The sequence below is a fragment of the Canis lupus genome, chromosome 22 (assembly GCF_011100685.1).
Source record: "Canis lupus familiaris isolate Mischka breed German Shepherd chromosome 22, alternate assembly UU_Cfam_GSD_1.0, whole genome shotgun sequence".
NCBI classification, from domain to species: domain Eukaryota; kingdom Metazoa; phylum Chordata; class Mammalia; order Carnivora; family Canidae; genus Canis; species Canis lupus.
Genome location: NC_049243.1, coordinates 13,132,112 through 13,149,613, shown reverse-complemented (window position 1 = coordinate 13,149,613; position 17,502 = coordinate 13,132,112). Strand labels below are relative to the sequence as shown.

At 31.8% G+C, this 17,502-nt stretch overlaps 1 long non-coding RNA gene across 7 annotated transcripts in view; it reads left to right on the top strand.

The window, feature by feature from the left end:
- LOC111091836 overlaps positions 1-17,502 on the top strand; it is a 94,899-nt gene that overhangs the window by 63,676 nt on the left and 13,721 nt on the right. For 3 of the 7 annotated variants that reach the window (XR_005376315.1, XR_005376313.1, XR_005376318.1), the window contains one exon: positions 7,585-9,669. The exons of 1 other annotated variant lie outside the window; for it this stretch is intronic. This is a non-coding gene — a long non-coding RNA (uncharacterized LOC111091836). Of the gene's footprint in view, positions 1-7,584; positions 9,670-11,105; positions 11,305-12,689; positions 13,012-17,502 lie in introns of those variants that run through there. 3 more of the 7 variants (XR_005376314.1, XR_005376312.1, XR_005376317.1) reach the window with 3 other exon arrangements.

Sequence of the window (17,502 nt, the reverse complement as noted above, 5' to 3'; positions counted from 1 at the left end):
TATAATTGTGCAAGTATTGATACATATAACTGTATTGAAAGCAGAAGCTAAATTGAGATTATGCAGAGTTGCTCAAGCTAAAATTCATTTTCAATTATTTTTAATTACAAAGATATATCATTGTAATTTAATTTGGTTTTCTAATATCTACCACTTAAAGTGGTTCACACAAATCTACTTATTTTTCAGTTTCTGAAATAACAACAAAGTTAAGCTGATTAATAAATAAAAACTAGCCAAATTGCAGATCAAGCAAAGGATTTCAAGTCATTAGAATTCAGTCTTTTGTTTGTCTAAGAAAAATTGACATCGAAGCTTTTTATATCTTCCAGAATGAGAATGCTTTAAATAAAACAACAACAACAGCAAATAGCAAATAAATGCAGTTTCAGCAATGCTAAAATTTTTACTCAGGAATGAAATTATACCTATTGCTGAATTCAAGGATGATAAATTGAAACAATATGAACAATAAACAAGAACTAGTACTCTGAATCACTTTCTGCAGATTGTTTACTTACTACTTTAATCTAACACTATATTATCATATATATTTCCTAGTGGACACCTTCTCAGTTGTCAGATTGTCCCTGATCCCCTTTCCTGAGAATTCCCTATCCTCACAGCCATTGATAAAATGGAGACTCCAGCAGGCTCATTAGCACTACGTGCCCTTTAAGTTTATTTTGTTTGCTTTTGGTTGGCATTGACTAACTAACCAATTACTTCATGAATTCTGCAAAAGCAAATCCAGGAGGCTTCAAAAAAAAGGGAGCAATTTTACATTCCACAACACACACAAACCAAAAAAAGAGAAAGAAACTTGGAAACGGTACTAACCACTGTAAAGAATGAGGGGTTTTAAGTGATACTTGTTTAATAGGTAGAAAATTAACCATAGTTTAGTAAAATTTCTTTCCCAGGTTATTAATGATGCCATGAATGGGTGTTCTGAAGAGAAAGAACTATGGAATAAGGAAAGATGTCTTTACCATACAATCAAAATGATTAATTCTCACCAAGTGGACTGAAACACACACACACACACACACACACACACACACACGTACGTGTGTGTGTGTGTGTGTGTGTGAAGCTATGTCCTCAAATCACTCTTTTCCCCCCTCATATCACATAACTGGCTCTACATAAGCCATTTGTAACCAAAACAAGTTCAGCTCAAATTCACAGTAATGAGAAACTTCATTTTTATTCTTGAAGATATCATTTGAAATGCTTGGGACACAGTATCGTTTCGAAGATACTTAAAGTACTTGGATAGGAAAAACCAAAGAAAAATTCACACCAAAGATTTTATTTTTGTACTGCTTGTGCAGATTTCAGCATTGTAGAAGCAAGTGGCATTTTATATAATTAAATAATCACTGTAACACTACCCCACAAACAGGGGGTGAGCTGACATAAACTTAAAGTTGCTCGTTTTCTGGCTGCAATTGAGACTCGTTCCCCAGTCTATTCTTGGCCAGTGGAATTTCTTCAGAGCCAGAAGGAGTTTCTTCTAGAGAATGGGCAAATTATAGTCCCTTTGGTGTTATTCAAGGTCCTTCTGCCACTATCAAAAAATGTAAAATTTTGTCTTTTGGTGCTTTCTTACAATTTACACCTAATTCACTTTTTATGGAGTACATATTGGTGAATATAATGCTACCTAGTAGATGTGAACTATGCCTCAAACTAGGATTCATATTCCATTTAATTTATTTTATATTATGCCAGACGCTATGTGAAGCCGAAGGATAAATATAGTTCATGCTCCTGGAGTATTAATTTCATCAATGGAAGTTGATAATTTCATCATTATCTTTATATTAAAATCCAAACACATAATTCAGTAGAAACACAAAATGAGAATTTGTTAAGGTAAAAGATGAGAATTTACAGATATATTGACCGTTCAGGTGAGCTTCTTAGACTTTAACCCACACATTCAGCAACATACTAAGTCATTATCCAATATTAATTTCTTGGTTAAAATGAATTTGCAACCTTTGGCAGTGTCATCCAGGAGAACTTCAATGTAACATCATAAAGGATTATCAGGATTTGATAAAATAGAAGTTGTTCAAAACTGTTTAGGGGAAAATAGCAAGTGGGAACTAATATGTTAAATCTGGTTTATGATGTACTTTGTTTAGCTGAAATATTATTTTAAATAAATTTAAAACACCCACAAAAATTTACATCCAAATTACATCCTCCAAAATTTTAAACATCCTCCAAAATTTTAAACCTTAGAAAAACACAACACAAAGTGAATTTCTAGATTCTCTTGAACACATGCAAATTCAGATAAGATTGCTACCACAGTCTTTAAAGACAACCAGGGTAAGCTCTCTATTTGTGAGCTTTACTATCTCTCCACTGGCTTCATTCACTTGGAGGACTGGCATGTAATTATAAGACTCCAAAGTCTTACAGATGGAAAAGTCTTGACAGAGAAATGCCAAAACACAGAATGAGATGTCACTGGTTTCTTTTGAAGGGCCATCCCAATAAGAATATGCAAAACCATACGCATATCATACCATATTCCATATAAATGCAAACACAGCTACCATAATAGATTGTATCAAAATTGCCATTTGGTTATGGTAAAATTAGTAAAATTACCAGAGGAAGTCTCCCACAAATTCCTTGTCTGGAAAAAAGGCCGCATTCACAAAAAGTCCAAGCCTTTGTGAGTAACTACTTAATCCATGTATAAAAAGAAGGATCATCAAAATGTTATGACTTTCTGAGATACGAAAAAATTATACACTATTAAAATAAAACCATTTGGGCAGCCCTGGTAGCAGTGGTTTAGTGCCACCGTCAGCCCAGGGCCTGATCCTGGGGTCGAGTCCCAAATCAGGCTCCCTGCATGGAGCCTGCTTTTCTGTCTCTCTCTCTCTCTGTCTCTCATGAATAAACAGATAAAATCATTTAAAAAATAATAAAAAATAAATAAATAAATTGAATTGCCTATCCAAAAAGTCTGGAGTTTTAAAAAATGCATATGATGATATATATATAGCAACTATGTTCTGACAGGAGAAAAATGTGAGATAAATTTCAGTAGTATAAACTTTTAGTTTATGCCTGAGAAGATGAGATTTGATCAGTGAGGCTGTAAGAATGACATTTATTAGTAAAAGGAAAACCACTTTCTTATGTTCCATAAAACAGATTTAGTAGTTTTCAAAACCTTGCTGTAGGCAAATGAAATTTGAAACAACTCTCTGCCAATGTAACTTTTGCTCCTTTGCAGTGAGCCACAACAGTTCCTTGACTTCATTAAAGAAAGCAAGAATTAGAGAGAAAAATCACCAAATAAGAAACATTGTTTCAATGCATGCTGTCCTTTTATCTTTTCTCCGCATACTTCTTTGTTTACTAGATTTCTGCTGGTCGGAAGGTATCATTGAATCCTAATATGTCACTGCTTGTCAAGTTTAGTTGCTTTATGTACTAAGCAACAACTAGTTCATTAATCAGAGCATTTGGGGTATTTATTTTACAGTTGGGACCCTCAGAAGTGTAAAAGTGTATATGAATAGATAGGTCAGGGCAATGATTCCTTGTATCTTTTAACTTTTCCTATTATACCAGCTCTTGGTTCCTTTTCATTGTAAAATTAACTGGTTTCTCCCAAACAGAACATAATTTCTGTCATGCAATTTCCTTGTTTGGTGAGCTATTTCTAAAATAAGAAGTGGGAATATTGATGGTTGTCTCAGAAATAGTGTGAATGAGAAATAAGTGGTACTGAAGATGTAACAGGTTTAAATTTAATCATTTTTGAATCAGTATCCAAACCTCTGTTACTGATGCTCCATTTGATCTGAACTTATTATTAAGTATTTTTTAAAGCAATATGTCTTTCCAAGGAGAGGTACTGAATACAACTATGTAAACCATATCAGAAAAAAAAAATAGTACAATCCAAAACCAGCTAGAAAAATTCACGTCTTTTTGCTTCCAACCCAACTGCTGTTGTCATACAAAAAAGGCTCAGATAATCAGATATCCATCATATCTTCTTTCAGAAAAACATAGACTGCAATGCTGGTTCTACCTAATAACTATACTGCTTTTCATCTCAACATATACTGGTTTTCCCTAAAAGAAAAAAAAATGGGCTGAAACCACAAAAAACTATAAACAAAATAATTAAAACAAAAAAAACAAAAACTTTTGGTATAATGTAGGAGATTTCTTCACTGGCCTATCCTTTTACATTTGCTATATTTAAGAAAGAATGACAGGTAATGGCTTGAGACTGTAGTTAAACTTACAAATTTTATAAATGATTAATATTAAAATCTTTGTTTCATAGGAAATAAAAAATAAGAATCATTCACAGATTTAAGAATACAAAGTCAGGAGCCTACAGTCCTTGTGATGCTATTTTCATTTATTTAAAAATGGATATAAAGGCCTACAAGAAACAAATTCATAATACAGTGAATGTAAGGTTACATATAAAAAAGTATTACACTGTTGAATACTATTTTATTTGTTTTGACTTTTTTGTGTGTATTTCTGACAAATACCATCTGAAACTATGTTGTAGATGGATTTCAAGAAAAAAAGTAGAGTATATGCCAACAGAGATGAAAATGTTTGTCTTGAAATTCCATAAATTGGAAACATTTATTTCAAATTACTGTTTTTAGTAGGAATTTCTCGAAATTTATTTTAAGTATATCATATACTATGTATACTATTTCCCAAGCTATTTTTTCATTTATTAAAAGTTCCAATGAATGTCTGAACTTTTTCTCTAAGGACTAGTTTTATTCTAATTATATTGTGTACTCTTCCCATCAATCAAATAAGACATTGCATAATCCTTAAGAAAAGGCATAAAGATCATTTATCTTCTCTGTTTATAATTTTAAATATCTTACTGTTAGGAACTACACAATAAATTGGCACCAATACTCTAATATTTTAGTATAGTTTGAAGGAATTTTATTTCATGTGTAAAAATTTTTATATGGCCAAATTATCTCATTTCATTAACTTAAATATAAGCTATTTAAGTTATCCCTCTTATACTCTCCTGGAAGTTCTAATTATTTTCAGGGTGTTAGCAGATCTGACATTTAAAAAGACAAAAATTAAAGGAAAAGTAAAAAAGAATGCCAGAATTTGGTGTTTAGGCATGCTGTATTCTATCTGGGGGTAATTTAGTATTTTATTGGTCTTCATTGATTTACAAATATATATATTACTTATATATATGTCAGTATATACAAATATATATTTTTATATAATGTTTTACATATTATATGATTAATATATAATATAATACAATTATCAATTGGATATTTAATATAAATTTAATAAACTATATTTACATCATAACATATAATTTTATATTTAATATAAATATACTTCTGTAAAAAAATCATATGTAATATTGTAAATATATAATTATATGATATAATATATGATCATATATTTATATATTAATTATATATTATATAAATTTTTATGATTATTAAATATATATTTATATGAATACAATTAATACTAATCATGTGTGAATAATTATTCCATATTATATTTTATAGGATTATATAATTATAATTATATATAATAATATATATTATAAAATATATAATATATAGTGATAATATATTATATAATTTAATTATGTATATTATTATATATATAATATGTGTGTATATATATATATACTTATTCCTTCCCCTCCCCACAACTATAACAGGATGACTAAGCAATGACTAATTATAGGCACTATCATTGGATGTACATATCACCATTAATTTTATTGCAATGAATGTCATTGCCTTTCAGAATGTAGATCATTTAACATTCCATTTAAATAGCTTAATGAATAAAGTCACTTTAAAATAGTTCATTCTCTTTAGGAAGTCACAAGTTCTTTTTGTTTTATCAAGATATGATTTATATAACATTATATTGATCTATTTAAAGTATACAATTCAGTGTTTTGGGTGGATTTTTGAAAAATTTGGCAATTTTGTCTAAGTGTGGATTTCTTTGGGTCTACTCCAGAATTCATAGAGCTTCTCAGAAGTGTAAATTAATACATATCATTAACATGGGGATATTTGACCATTGTTTCTTCAAATATTCTTTCTGCCTCGTTTTCTGTTTCCCACCCTTGGGACTCTCAATTTGTTTAGATTGGTATGCTACTTCATTGCCCACAGGTCTCAAGGATCTTTTCACTTTTCTTCACCTTTTTTATCCTCAGAATGGATAATCTCAAATGACTTTCATTTTGATATTTGCTTATTTCATTTCCTGTCTGCTCACTTTTTTTTGTTGTTGTTGAGCTATTACATTTCATATTCCATTTATTGTACTTTTCATCATCATAATTTCAATTTGGTTTCTTTCTATAATGTCTGTCTCTTTACTGAGTGATTTAAGGTCTTTGTAAAGTAAGTTCAATGTCTGGAATTCTTTGGGATTTCTATTTTTTCCATATATATGCCATATACTCTTGTTGCTTTGCAGGTTTTTTTTTCCTTTCAAAACTGTACATTGTAGGGATACCAGGGTGGCTCAGTGGTTGAGTGTCTGCCTTTGGCTCAGGGCATGATCCAGGGATCCTGGATCCTTGCATGGACCCTACTTCTCCCTCTGCCTGTGTCTCTGCCTGTGTGTGAGTGTGTGTGTGTGTCTCATGAATGGATAAATAAAATCTTTTTAAAAAACTACATTTTAAATAATATAGCATGGCACCTTTGGAAATCAGATTATATACTTTGGACAGGATTTTTTGTTGTTGCTCTGCTATGTTTATTTATGTTATGAACTAATTTTCTAGTGTGTATTCTATGTCATGTAGGGTCACTAAAGTCTCTGCTCAGTTAGATTAGTAGTCAGCTAGTGATGGGTAAGGGGTTTCATTAAATGCCTAATACCTCTAAGACTCTGAGCACTGAGGGGCTCGATGTGTTTATTGAGGGACACCTTCAACATTCAACTAGGCAATTTACAACTCTGCCTTAGATATACTCCCTGATTTCACAGAACTTCAAGATCCTCCAAACATAAGAATTTAGGGACTTTTGAGATTTTCCTAAGCATGAGCACAGCTCTGGTTATGAATATAGTACATGGCCTTCTAGATTCCCAGGAATATTTAAGAGTTTTGACAGACCCTGATGAATATCTCATTATCTGGTATCTCCTTTTAAGCTTTCTGATTAACCTATTGTTTGCTGAAATTGTTATCTGTATGTAGTTGGTTTGAATCCATTGCCTCTAATTATTTCCAACAAATGCCTTTGCATAATAGACAAGATCTAAGTTAGTCAAATAAAAACCAACAGAAGTGAGATTTCAAGAAAACAATAAATGGGTCTATTAATAAGAATTCTATGGGACTGGGATTTTGAAGGAGCTTTAACTTATCCTTCTCCATCAGTGGCAAGAAGGCTGCTGGTTTTCACCATGAATGCTGTTGATTTTCAAATATTTAACTGGGGGTGAAAGGATGGAATGGGGTAAGGTAACAATGTCATAAACCTTGCTGTTCTTACTGAGATTCAGTTGTTTTTTCTTCATATTTTACCCCAGGTTTCAGCAAGACCTTGATTAATTTTCCAAATTCTGAAAATATTGATTCTGCCAAGTTTGACCTTGTTCTTTTCATGGAGGAGAAGAGATTTGAAGTACTTTATTATGTTATTCTCACTGATGTCACCTCATGATTTTATTATTTGATATAAAATACAGGGGAAAGAGATACTTACAATATCCTAATGTCCTCTCATGTCACTTACATTTTATTCATTAATTGATGGCTTCTAGATAATTTTTAATATAAAAGTTAATAATCTGCAGATGATGGACAAACTCCTCACTGTTGCTTCCCTATTCTTCCAACATTGTCACCACACACACACACACACATGCGCGCGCACGCACAAACACCTCTTACATCTACTCTTACATTAATGTGTTTCAACTAAAACTATAGTCAAGTGTTGTGCTTTCTCCAAATGTGCTTGTTCCACTAGAGGGTAAGGATGCTAGAAAGCTTTACCCATATTCTAGCATCTTTAAAATTTGAGCATAGGCTAAATATATACCCATGCTTCTCACTATGTATAGACTTTTATGAAGTCAGTTAAAGTTCAAATTCATATTATAAGCATAATCAACATCTAAATAACATTTAGCTCATAAAAATAGAATCCTTCAGATGAAGTACTGCTTTAAATTAAAAGTAACTTACTATTTCATTTATTCATAGGAATTAGTACAGAAATATCTCAATAAAATATTTTGAGTGATATAAAATTTTCAAATATTATTCATTCTGTGCAACTTATTCAATATTAAATTAAAGATTAATCTGCTGATCCTTGCTGATCTTAACATCTTATCAATGGTTTTAAAAGAAAATATTTCTATATAATTTGATTTTAAAAGTCTATTAACATTGAGATGATTTTCTTTGGCTTTATGTTATTTTGCCCTTCACATGTGTCCTAGGAAATTATGTGGAAAAAAGAGAGAACATTTTCCCAAAAATCTATGAAAACAATGAAACAAGTTAATAGGATGAAAAATAAGTATATGTGGGAAGTAAAGAATGTACCCAGAAATTTTGCCTGGAGACAATTTCCTAAAGTAGAGTTTATATTTTATATCAGTAATCTGCTGATGCTGATGGTGACTCTCCCAGCCAATCTTACACCATCACTGATTGCCCTCCAAGAGAAATCTGTAAACCTGTGTAACCAAGCAGCACATCTCCAATCTGTGTTCCAACCTTCAGGTTCAGAGTGGAGTCAGAAAGAAATGTTCATAAGTCACATTCATTCAGAGAAATAAATGTGACTCTGAATGAACATAGCTTCCATCTTGTAAATGGAAAAGTACACTTTAGTTACTGTCTATTGACTCTAACTTCAGTGAAAGGAATAGGTAGGAATTTAAAAAAAAAAAATTATTCTGCTCATCCTCTTCTCCTTTTGAGTGCGTTTCCCAAGCCTATTTTCCCACATATTTTGTTAAATTGATTTAAAACATATGGGATACATTCTCATTCCAAGAAATGGACATTGATCATTATTGTCAGAAGTCCTTTCTGTATGTAGGAAGGAGCATGGCTTCCTCAACCCTCAGTAGTAATCCTACCCCATCTCTGTGTTTACTATCCCCTTGATTTTATCCCTCACTTACTACTTACATTTATGTCTCTAAAAATATGCATTATTTAGCTTTGCATATTTTGAAGTTAAATCATATTAAATTTATCTTGCAACTTGTTTTCTATTTTCCATATTATGTTATTGAGACTTATCTATACTGCTGAATGCAGTGTTTTTCATTTATTTTCACAGCTTTATCAATTGTATGAATGAAATGATATGTATTTATATAATTTTCTATCATTTACATTTTTTCTTGTGTTTTGCTATTGGGAACAGCATTTATAAAACTATACTCGTACAAGCTTCATATGGAACATATGCAAACTTATTTAGGGTGTATATCAGATAAGAAATTGTTAGATCAAGGTAAGTACATTTTTTTATGATTTACTTATTTATTCATGAGAGACACAGAGAGAGAGAGAGGCGCAGAGACACAGGCAGAGGGAGGAGCAGGATTCTGGCAGAGAGCCCAATGTGGGATTCAATCCCCAACCCAGGGTCACGCCCTGAGCCAAAGGCAGAGGCTCAACCACTGAGCCACCCTAGGCATCCCGAGGGTAAGTACATTTTTAACTTTACTCAGTAATACTATTTTTTCCATAATTTAAAAATTCCTATGTCTTTCTACAACATGAGACAAGATATTAAGCATACCCTCACATCCTCTGTTCTCTGCCTGCCACTAACATAGGTTGATACTTAATAGAAATCTCTCACTGTGTGCCTATCATAAATAAAAAAAAATAAAATAAAATAAATAAAAAAAAAAATAAAAAAAAAGAAATCTTTTTCTGAGTTATTATATCTTTTTCCTATGATCTCAGCTATTTTTAATACAACAGTAAATCTTTAAAAACTGATCAATATACTTCAAACATCTCTTGCAATATCTATTGAATATATTACTTTTGTTATATAAATATTATATCCAAACTGTTTTTCAGTATTTGTCCATATATGTCAGATATTCTAAAACATACATGCCTAAATGCCTAAGAATATTTTTAATCTAACATCATATCTGAATGACAGTTCTATTAAAATTCTATCTCCCCTGTATTTATAAAATTTGCATTCATTTAGTTAATATCATCACAGAAAAATCTCATGACATTCTGATTTTATTTATTTTAATGGAAACACTCTTTTCTACTGAGATTTTAAAACTTTAGTTTGTCGTTGATATTTTAAAAGTTTACTATAGGTGTCTAAATCTGAAATGTTCTTATCTCTTCTTTTTTTTTTTTTTAACTTTGAAGGCTTACCTGTTCATTTTTTATTCTAGGACACTTAATAGTATCATACAAGCAGATATTTTTGAGTCTAAATTTTCAAAATTTTCTTTTATTCTATAATCCTATAATCCAGATATTAACACTTCTACATTATTTTTTATTTCTTTTTATATACTTTTCATTAACTTATCTTCTCTTGGTATTTCTGTGAGAATTCTTCAATCTGATATTTCCATTTTCAAATTTGTTTCTCACAGGTAAATTTTCTCTAATTACCCCATCTTAAAAGAAAGAAAGAAAAGAAAGAAAGAAAGAAAGAAAGAAAGAAAGAAGAGAGAGAAGAGAAGAGAGAGAGAGAGAGAAAGAAAGAAAGAAAGAAAGAAAGAAAGAAAGAAAGAAAGAAAGAAAGAAAGAAAGAAAGAAATTACCCCATCTACTGTGTTTTTTTTTTTTATTTCAGTTCTTTTACAATGTATTCTGGATTTTTTTTTTTTTTTTGCCCATATATCCTAGTACTAGTACATATACCTCTTCTATGTTTAATGTATGAAGTTTGATGATGATACTCTTCTTCAAGAGTATCAAAACATTTGCTTGTAACTACATCTATGTTTGATCCACCTTGTTGACTTCCTTTGAAATAAAGGTATTCCTCAGAGAGTGTATTGATTTGTTTATAAGCTCCTATTTCTTGCAGTGAGAATGAGAGAGGGAGCCAAGGATACACTGGTGTCTGTATTAACTCTATTCCACAAAAAAAGAACCTGGTGAAAATAACTCCTGGAGGAGAGAGCTCTAGGCTGAAAGAACAATATTTATCCTTCCACATCCCACAAAATAACTTCTCTAGAGAAGGATTTACTCTCATTCTTCCACAGAAACAGCATCAGGAAGAGGTACTTGTTATCAGTGTGTCCAACCTTTGATGAGTATGAGGAGGTATTGTTTTCTGTTTTTTTATTTTATTTGTTTTTAATCTGAGGAGGTTGAAATAATACTGATGACTGTATCTCATTCAGATATTCTGATTTAATTGGTCTGGTATGTAGCTCTGTATGAAATTTAAAAAGAAAATCCAGGTGACTCCAATGTACAATCCAAGTCTAAGAACCACTGCCTCCAAATAGATTCCTCAGCTTTGTGTGTAGAAAGGGTTGAAGATGGAAAATGGACTTTACAAAGCTAGTCAAACCACAATGTTTTTTTTTTTTTCAGCTTCTCACTTTAACCAGGCTTTTCGGAGTTGTCCTGATTTTGATCCTATGTGTTCTAAAAACAGAGGATTAAGATATCACTTAAGAGGACAGATTCTGAATAACCTAAAACAAGTTAGGAGAGAAACAAGAGCAGAATTAGAAGTTTCTTTACTGTATCATTCTCTCACTGACACATCTAGTCTGGAGAAACTGCTTCTCAGTCACATTTCAAAGAAGCATTTATCTCCCACACTTTACAGTTTACCCTTATTTCCTTGATTTTTGTCTTTGGTTGGAGTAATTCTGACGCAGGAATTAAGCAGTTTATGCTAGTTCGGAATCTTAAGAAAAAACACACACTATTAGAAATTTAAGAATGAGGTACAGTGTATACACATTTTCTATCCAAAGTATATAATGGTGTCACTTGTTCATAGGCATCAATAAACAAATACCAGTTGTATAAATAAGTGTACTTTCTTCAACATGGAAGCTAGTACAATTGAAAAAATTAAGAAATTCACTGTCACATCTATATTATGTGATTTGAGGTACACTAAGAAGGACATCATATTTGCCTTTTACTAATCACATTTTCCAAAATAGTGTAGTTAAAATTCATACATTAAGTATATTTTCAGATGCATAAATATCTTCAGCATGTAGTCTCTCTCCATATACATATTATTACACTGAGAAACCATACTGTAAACCCAAAAAAAAGCTGCCTAAATTATTTCTAAAGAGATTGATTTCTTTGGCATACACATTATACTCTGTCCAATTCCTTTTATATTTATGCATGCTCATCATTTGTTTTGTGGTTTTGGATAAGTCATGCTATCATCTTGGAACTCATTTTCCTCACTTGAAATTTAAAACTAGACATAATGATCCTGTGAGTCAGTTCAAAGTGTGCAAATATCATACAATTATATTATACTAAACAAATAAAATTGCCAATACTCTACTCTTTTGACTTATTAATATGGCAATTCCATAATGTTTAAGTTAATATTTTTGGCCTTATTTTTTGTGCACTTGGTTTCAGCCAGAAAATTCTTTTTTTTTTTTTTTTCGGCCAGATAATTCCAAATGTATTACATACTTGGAAGTTTGAAGTGTTTTAACAACTGGAATCACTGAAAGTGGAAAGAGCTGAAGGAAAGAATGTAGGAAAACAGACTATTGATGGAAATATTTCTGCTTGAAAAGTTTAATCTACAGCTATCTCAGAAGACCACGTATAGTTACTGCCAATCATCAAGACTTATGGAAATAAATCACTTTGTGTTACTATCCACCTCTTCTTCCTGGCTTTAGGGTGTCCCACATTCTTGACACAATGAAACTGGATTGCTTACATAGTTACTGACAATAGAATATATCAGCATTCTTATCTCTTTGTTTTCAATCTTGTTAACTAAGGGTGGTGTTTTGTTTTGTTTTGTTTTGTTTTTTTCCTTTCATTTTTCCTTTTGTTTTCCCTACTAAGCGTTCTGTAGTTTTGAGTATAGATCCTTTACCTCTTTGGTTGGGTTTATTCCCAGATACCTTATGGTTTTGGGTGCAACTGTAAATAGGATTGATTCCCTAGTTTCTCTTTCTTCAGTCTCACTGTTAGTTTACAGAAATGCGACTGATATCTGTGCATTGATTTTGTATCCTGCCATGTTGCTAAATTGCTGTATGTGTTCTAGCAACTTTGGGGTGGGGTCTTTGGGTTTTCTGTATACAGCATCATGTCATCTGCAAAGAGGGGATAGTTTGACTTCTTTGCCAATTTGAATCCCTTTATTTCTTTTTGTTGTCTGATTGCTGACACTAAGCCTTTTAGTACTATGTTGAACAAATGTAGTGAGAGTGGGCATCCCTGTCATATACACAGAATTTTAATATCTCTTACAATGGAGGTAATCACATACCCATTACTGAGAAGTGTATATGTGTGCTCTATTATAGTGCCTGAGAGAATCAAAGGTATTTAATTCCCCGTAAAAAAATGGTATATCTGGGATCCCTGGGTGTCTCAGTGGTTTAGCGCCTGCCTTCAGCCCAGGGCATGATCCTGGAGACCCGGGATCAAGTCCCGTATCAGGCTCCCTGCATGGAGCCTGCTTCTGCCTCTGCCTGTGTCTCTGCCTTTCTCTCTCTCTCTCTGTCTCTCATGAATAAATAAATAAAATCTTTTTAAAAAATGGTATATCTGTCCTTGTACTACAGCAAATATGTATGTAGGTAATGTATATTTTAAAGCTAATCTTCAGTTTGAGCATTTAAAAAATAATCACAATCCAAATTAGTACATTTGGATTAGGACAACCTCCTTATTACAAATGAATCTATACTAGGAGTGATGTGCTATTTTTTTAATGATGTGCTTTTTTTTTTTTTTAAAGACTTTATTTATTGAGCCACCCAGGAACCTGGAGTGATGTGCTATTATATAAGTGATGTAAATTTAAATGACCACCTATATATTTAGAAGCCTTATGTTAAAAGATTGATGTGAAAATTTCAGATATTTGTAGACATCTATTTCTTTCGATCGTCAAAATAAAAATCTATAATTTTTAAAATACTCTATGTAGCGTACCTATATATGTATGTATGTATGTATGTAGTGTATGTTTCTACCTACATGCATGTAAGTGAAAGAATAGTAATATATTAAATATACACACAATATGTATTGTTAACATTCATTTTACAGGATGTATATATTTACCTTATTAAAAACTCATATTTATTTCATTTCTTATTACAGTTTGGTGAGTAATTGACTACCCATAGGCTTTCTATAGAGGTATATTTCATAAATAGCTACATTTCCCTAGAAAATATCCATTAAAAAACCAGATCTTATAAGTTCTACAACTCTGAAGTATGATTTATAAAAATTTCATGCTCCTGGGTAGATTCTAGAATTAGATTCAAATAATCACTAAAGGGCTGTGTTACTGCAGATATGATTTTAAACAAAGCAGTATCCCTATGTCTAAAGAATTTCTTTCTTTCTTTTTTTTTTATTTTATTTTTATTTTTTACCTAGCCACTTTCATGAATCTGCCTCTGGTGCACATAAAATGAATCCCTCTTTGATCATGGGAGTGAAATTCAATAGCCTCTGAAAATATGAAGTCTCAGACATCTACTGTTTCTTATCAGATGGATTTATCTCTTTAATCTATTCACATTTATTCCTTTGGATCCTATATATAATAAACAGTATTTTTCACCTATGCAAAAGGTGAAAATTATCTTAGGACAATCTTAATTATCATAATTTAATAATGAGGAATGGAATTTAGTAAGTGACTTAAATATCTTTCCATGAGGAAAATAAACAAAAATCCACATCAATAAAGTTCATCCAATATACTTCAAGAAAAATGCATAGCTATATAGGATCATTTTTTATTTACGATTTCTCTTTTTTTGCTACCAAATTAATGTATTTTTCTGTCAAAATCAATTACTTGTTAATTGAAGGGGAATTTTTAGAGTTTAGGGAAGAAAGAAAATATATAGCACTAACTCCTTAGATCAATATTTTCTGACTTAAAAAACTTTAAAAGGATGTCCAGATACATAGAACTCACTTTTAAATATGGCTTATTTAAAGGTTTCTTCTAAGAGTTAACACATTTATTTATCTATTTTAATTTTTATTTATTTATGATAGTCACACACACACACACAGAGAGAGAGAGAGAGAGAGAGGGGGGGGGGCAGAGACACAGGCAGAGGGAGAAGCAGGCTTCATGCACCGGGAGCCCGACGTGGGATTCGATCCCGGGTCTCCAGGATCGCGCCCTGGGCCAAAGGCAGGCGCCAAACTGCTGCGCCACCCAGGGATCCCGAATTAACACATTTTAAAAATAATTTGCGTCCTATGTCATTGAGCTGAAATTATATATTCCTGAATTAAGTTTGAGCTAGGTAGGCTAGGGGAGTATACAGGAAATTCTCCTTTTTAACATCCTTTTCCAATTTAGAAGACCTAATTTAGACTAGATCACAAGATCTTTTTACTCTTTGGTTTCCTCTAAAACATGTGTGTAATCACACAGTCCAAGAACATGAGGGCATTCATTACAGGTGTAACAACCAAGATTATATTATGACAGGTAATTAAAATGGTATATACCAAATTGATCCTACTATGCTATTGCTCATGTCATTTTGTAATTATTGATTAATGTACTCTGAGATTCAGAGGCAACTTTCATAGCACATACATTTCAAAATAATCTTACAAAAATGGTATATACTATTTTGCCACTTTAAAAAGGTCTTCTAGTTACTAAAAGAATTATATTCATCTGTTAGATGAAACTGCCATAGGAAACACAAGTTTTCTGAAAATTGCAAGGATTTATAACCCAGAATCTCAGTTGGAGACTTCAAAATTTTACCATTTTTTGGTTAGCTGTCTGTCTTATACCTGTCAATAATAACTTAATTCTGAAATTCACCCCTTGAACTTCATCCACCTCTCTCTTCTAGACCTTTTTCGCCCAATTCATCTGGGCTTAACTGCTTCAAATCCCTGCCCCTTCACTCTCCCACACAAATCATGTACATCTCTCCTAAACCTCTGTTCCTTCATCCAATTTAACCAAATACATTCCTCCTCTTCTTACAGAGACCTAACTTCTCTGCCTCTATAATTGTTACTGTCCTTGGTTCATTTCCTCAGGACTTTAGTTGTGGACATCATGCAAAATTAGCAGCTTTTTGGATCCTTTATTAAATGGTCTGGAGTAACAAACCTGAAGGAGAATATGCTGCTTACAAAAATCCAAGAGGCCCACTGGTCTGTGTACTTCTTTATTAGCTGTATTAGAAAAGAAATGTTACAACTTACTCTTTACCTTAGAAGGGGGACCACTGGATTTGTAGAAATTTCACTGAAACTGAAGGTCCCATAATGTTGGTCAGATTTATTTCCCACCCTCTGACATATACATAGTTTACCAATAATTCTAGAATAGTAGGTACTATGTGCGCATGTTGTTACTTTGGAGAATTCTGATGCAGATTTTTAGTACCAGGAGTGGTTCTCAAGGAACAAATTCTTAAGCCTGAGTCTTCTGAATGGTCTCTGGGTTTTCTAGAATTATAGACTTGTTCCTCTAATCTAATTAGATTTAAAGGCACTAATAACACTATTTCCACGTATAAAGGGGTCTCTGACTGCCAAGGTCATGATGTGGCAAGAGAGATAAAAACCATCATTGGATATTCCCAAATACTTATATAAAACAATATTCTCAGTCACCTTATATTTGATAACAAAAAGATTTTAGCTAAACTAATGAGTATCAAGAAATTGGCTGGTTACTGCTAACTTTTTTAATTGTCTCACTTGATTGCATTCACATCAGTCATAATAGAATCATTAGTTACCTTAATGAAAGATATAAAAGCTGTCAGGGTTATATACACTAAAATTTAACTACTATGTCTCCTAAATACTGTCTGGCACATCCATTTCTATCACAATTGCTTTTTCTTAACTGCTAATCAAAATTCTACTTTTTTTTTTTACCTGTGAAAACTTGTCATTTCTTTGGGATATATTGGGAGATAGATATCCATATATCTGCATCTACATATTATATAATATATACATCTTATACATTATATTATATTATTATATCATATATATATTATATCATATGTAGTGCATGTTTTTATATATCTATATCATATATATCTCTATATGTTGTTGGTTAGCAGTTAATAGTTGTTATAGAAAAATATCTCCATTAATTGTATCTCTTGTGTTTCTCTTCTAAGAACACTAAGTGTTTAAGTGTTCTCCTGAGCTTTGATTTGTTTCATTTTTTGACATGTTCACAAATACTGATTTTATTATGTTTGGGGCTTTGT